Raw genomic sequence first — 5,412 nt, 5'->3', positions numbered from 1 at the left:
CAAAAGATAAGCTGTTTAATGGTTGACCTAGCATATGTATATAAATATATAAATAGAAGTGTTTAAAATATGATACCCTATGGTCGGCTCGGTAGTGTTGTGCACTTTATGGTTGCAACTTCGGGGCTTGCGCCCCCTCCCCAGAAACCACCCAAACAGACTGTAAACGTGTGACTGGTTGTATTGACAATTAAGCCAATTTTAGTCTTAATTACCTTAGAAGTGCATTTCGGTTTAATATATGCATAATTTCTCTACCCGATGATACTGACATGAAATGAAGTTTCGGACAATAAGTGTTCACGGTGGCGCGTCGGGTGTAGTGAAATATGAATGAACCCACCAGACAGCATAGCATAAAGCTGTATAAACCACCGGACAGCATACACACTTTAGTACTTGTTTCCATATAAACTGCTTAATTAATGCGTGTTTTGTTGATACAAAATTAGATTAAGTTTTGGTTTAATGGGTTTCGGCGGTTAGTAAACCTGTTTCGAAAGTTTTGAAGTAACAAATGCATGCTTTTGTGAGCGTCTTTAACAGCATGGTGGGACCTTGTTCATGTAGCCATTAGTTTTTAATTTCTTCAAAACAATGATACTGCGGATGGTCATTTGCCTGTTTCAACTAAATGGTGTTTCAAAACTCGTGTTGGATTACAGTCTGCTATGTTGTTGCTTTTAAAGTGAACCAGTTTTTGGACGGAACGCAATTATATATCTAATGTTTCATCGGTGCTACAAATTTTATCTTAATTGAATTTCATTAGCGGCGTAATAAATCCCAAACTGTTATCAATTTATGTCGTAGAAGCGTTTGTAGGATTCCAAAATAAAAACATTATTTGGGAGACCAAAAATATGATTATTTTTATGAAATGGGCATTGTATGTTTTAACGAAACCAAATATCATAATGGATTCAATCTTTTATTCATATAAACGTGCAATCAATAAAATACTATTGACAATGACAACTATTCACATACTTACTAACCAGTATTGATTATAAGCATTTCATGGTGTCCTAACTTGCAGAGGTTAAACAAAACTAAAAAAGTGAGCGTTATTTTTTCACTTCATTTATATCTTAAAAAATTAAGTCAGCTAAAAATAATCACATTAAGTGATGATTGTTATAAATGCTTAATGAATATAAAGTTATAAGTAATTCCTGGGTCGCTTAAATGTTCATTTCCTGTTTGAATGTTAAATTTATTCACGTACAAATTACCTGAAATTATCAGTAAGATAATAGACAAATACGTATAACAAATGATCTAAGTTTCACTCCGCAGCGTTTAATTCAAAAGCAATTATACATTTTAATGTATCTTCAATGCCGAAAATTTCCTCTCCAAGTTACCAATTTTTGTCATTCGAACTTTCCAATTCGCGCGATTCGGTCCCTAGGTTAAACTCTTGGTCTGAATTATATGTTATTGTTCTCTATAATGTACAAAATAAACAAATACTCCACTTTTGTACGTTGTATTGCGCTCTTCATCTTTACGCACGCACGGTCCCCAGGAAAAAAAATGAAATTTTATAATTATGTGCGTAAAGCTGAATAGCTAATGTCGGGTCAAGCCATAGTTCTTGAAACAATACGACTAGTTTTAGGTTATTGAACTATTGCATATTGGCCTTACCTTCTTTCTGCACATACATGCCAGGTATGCAGTTGATTAATTAAAACAAAACTTCCGAGATCTGAGCTCGTATCTGTACTTACTTCTTATCCTGCGAATATTCATAACTTGAAAATTATAGAGTCGAATGAAACATAAAAAAAAAATCGAATAATAGTATGTAAAAATTTACGAACAAAAGATCGTTTATTTATTTTGTGCATTATTACTCTGTGGCCTAGAGTGCAAGACACATTTTTATCATTCTCATACCAAGAGTTCAACTGGGACTGAATCGCTTGATTCGGATAGCTCGACTAGCTAAAACTGCAGTCCAAATATCAGGATACTGTATTTCCACTATTTTAGGTATAATGGCGTCTTAAGTGGGGTCCCAAAATGTGAGCTTTTTTGGCATGGCGGCATTTAATAGTAGGATCACAAAATGTTACCTATTTTGAGGCTAGACGCAGGATATGTATAGTATGTAGCGGTTGCTAAATATATTATTCTCGGCTCCAATACACAATTGTGGTTGAGGGGCCATAACAAAACATTAAAGAAGTCAAATATTATTTTAATGTTTCATTTTAACAAGTACGAACATGAATTTGTTCGAACATGTTAATTCAGGTGTTTTATGTGATGAGTATTTGTTGTTTTTCCTATTTCAATGATGAATGTTTCATATGAATTGAACATCCTTTTTGTCGACACTTTTACTAGGAGACAGTATGATAACCAGGGCACGAATCGGTCACAGGTTCAATATCCTACTTCACCACTAACCGTCTTCCAGGTGAGAATATAAGCGTGGGTCCCGTTGTAATCATCTCTCTTAACCCCCGGTGATACATGTGGGTACCGCCGAGGGTACTTGTGTTTGAATTAAGAGACCAATGACGATGCCTTTTTATCATGTGCCAGATGTTTTGGGGTCAACAAGTGCGGCATCCGATGTGCGCAAACTTTGCCCATTCTTAATTTTCCCTTCAAATTCAATTACACCAATGTGTTTTTTTATCCCCAATGTGTTCCAAAAAAACGAATTAAACCGACCAACGGGCACGCTGCGCAACCGGCTGAATCACGTGCCTTCGGGTCGGAATTTATATCCTGACTGGAAACATGTATAATTCACCGGAGAATGTGTAGAATGAGGGAACGTTCATTATCAAATACATGACAATACTTTAATATGTTAAACAAGGCAAAACATTTTAAATTATTTATTATATATACATGCGTGTAATTCACATGATAAACAATACATTTTAAGAAATGGATGATTTACTGATATACACAAGATTATAAAAGGACTTTAAATGATAAGTTTCAATATCAAGCATCTACTGATGAGCTCACATTACATATTTCTAAATAAACAAAAGCTGTCACAGAGACAGCGCGCTCGACTATTCCGCCGCTTTTCAGTGAAAGGATTGAAAAGATTTGGCGAAATATGCATGGATCACTGTAAAATTAGATTTCAATGCAATACAAAAAGTATTTAATATTTTGCTGAGATATTAACATAAATGTGGTTACATGCACAATTTCAACAAGAATGTCTAAGTGCAATAATGAAGGGCCATTATTTGCAAAATACAGTTATCTAACTTGGTTATTCAAGTAGGTTGGGTGATTGTATCAAGTCTCAATGGAGTACATCAAGACATTTGCTGAGATATTAACCTATGTGTGCTTACATGCAAAACCTTAACAAGAATTTCTTAGTCACATAATTAAGGTGCAAAAATTATAAAATATGCAAGATAGAGTTATCTTACTTGATTAATTAAGAAAGTTGAATGGTTGGGAGCCTGTGTATAAAGTTTCAATGCAAAACATGATGTATTTTCTTAGGTGTTGACTTAAAATTGGTTATATGCAAAACCTTAACCAGAATTTTTATGTCGAATAAAAAGGGCCATTTTTTAAAATTAATACAAACTAGGGTTATCTTTCTTGGTTAATTAAGTAGATTAGATGTTTGAGTACTATTGTATAACGCCTTAATGCAATAAATCAAGTAGTTGTTGAGATATTAACCTATGTGTGCGTACATGCAAAACCATAGCCAGAATTTCTAAGCCACATAATTAAGGCCCATTATTTGCATTAAATACAAACTAGAGTTATCTAATATGGTTAATTAAGTAGGTTGGATGGTTTAGTACCATTGTATAAAGTATCAATGCAATACATCAAGTAGTTGTTGAGATATTGACCTATGTGTGCTTACATGCAAAACCTTAACCAGAATTTCTAAGTCAAATAATAAAGGCAAATTATTCGCATTAAATTCAAATAAGTGTTATCATATATGTATCTATCATGTGTTTCCGGTACGGATAGAAAAATCCGACCCGAGGGCACGTGCGTAAGCCGGTAACGAGGCTTGCCGAGTTACCGGCAATGCAGCGTGCCCGAAGTCGGATTATTCGATCCGGACCGGAAAAACATGATTGATATATTTTCTTGCATATCTAAATTTATCAATTTGTGGAAAAAAAGACGTTGAAAACGAACTTTTGTATAATTACACCAAAAAACGCGTGCGACGTTGTTTACTGACGTCATAGAGCGCAGTAATTTTGAATAACTAAAAATAGCGTTTTTAACGATTACTTTTGTTCAATTTTAATTAAAAGTCTTACAAACATATCATATGATTGCGCTTTATTGAAATGGCATAATATTACTTTCCATAAACAATACAATAAATGAAAAAAGAAGTGGCGCGTTGTTGCACGTGACTCATCTTACATGGGGTATGTAAGATGAGTTTTTCCAGCACTGGTCGCATTACCGGAAACACTCGTCCGGTATGCAAGAATACTTAATTAATTTAGCAGGATAGATAGATGGGAGTACATATCCAAAGTTTCAATGCAATAAATGATGTTTGTTCTGAGATAATGACTTAAAGGTGCTTACATGAAAAACCTTTTACAAAGTGTGACGCCGACGCTTGGGTGAGTAGTATAGCTCTACTTTTTCTTCGAATAGTCGAGTTAATAAAACAAGAAATGAGCATCAATATATTACAAAAACCTCTTGTTAACATGCGTGCGTATACAACAACACACGACAACATCAATTTCTTCAGTTGAATATCAATACTTATAACTCAAATGCCTGGTTTAAGCCTTCTATATGTGACCTCCCTCCCCCCCCCACCCCGATTTTTTTTTTAAATACGTGTATTGTACAAAACCTCGGCACACGTATTGATCTTAATATAATTGCCTTATTGTCTTATCAGATATCCAATCTGAATATTCTGCTGTGCAGTTTTGGAGGTTTTATAATAGAAATATAGAGCCAATTAAATACACAGGAAATTGGCCCCTACTGTGACATCAGTGTAATTAGCAGGAGATGTACAACAGGGAATTATCATGCGAAACATTACTAAAACTAGGCCTTTAAGGCCAAAATCATTTTATTTTTATTTTAACAACGTGTTTTGGGGTCTTTAACAGGAAGTGATGTCATGAACAAAATAAAGTTCATGCAAGAAACATAACAATGTCGAGTTTAGGTTTTTACCTACATGTTGAAATGAACTAGATCTATATTTCGCACTCATTCCTTAGCACAATAAAATTATATATATATATATATATATATATATATATATATATATATATATATATATATATATATATATATATATATATATATATATATGTATGGATATACTTTGTCAAGAGCGTTTGTTTATTCAATAGATAGCAACATTACATGTCAACTATTTCACAACTCTTTGTGCCT

The sequence above is a fragment of the Mya arenaria genome, chromosome 17 (assembly GCF_026914265.1).
Source record: "Mya arenaria isolate MELC-2E11 chromosome 17, ASM2691426v1".
Taxonomy (NCBI): Eukaryota; Metazoa; Mollusca; class Bivalvia; order Myida; family Myidae; genus Mya; species Mya arenaria.
This window is presented reverse-complemented; position numbering follows the sequence as displayed.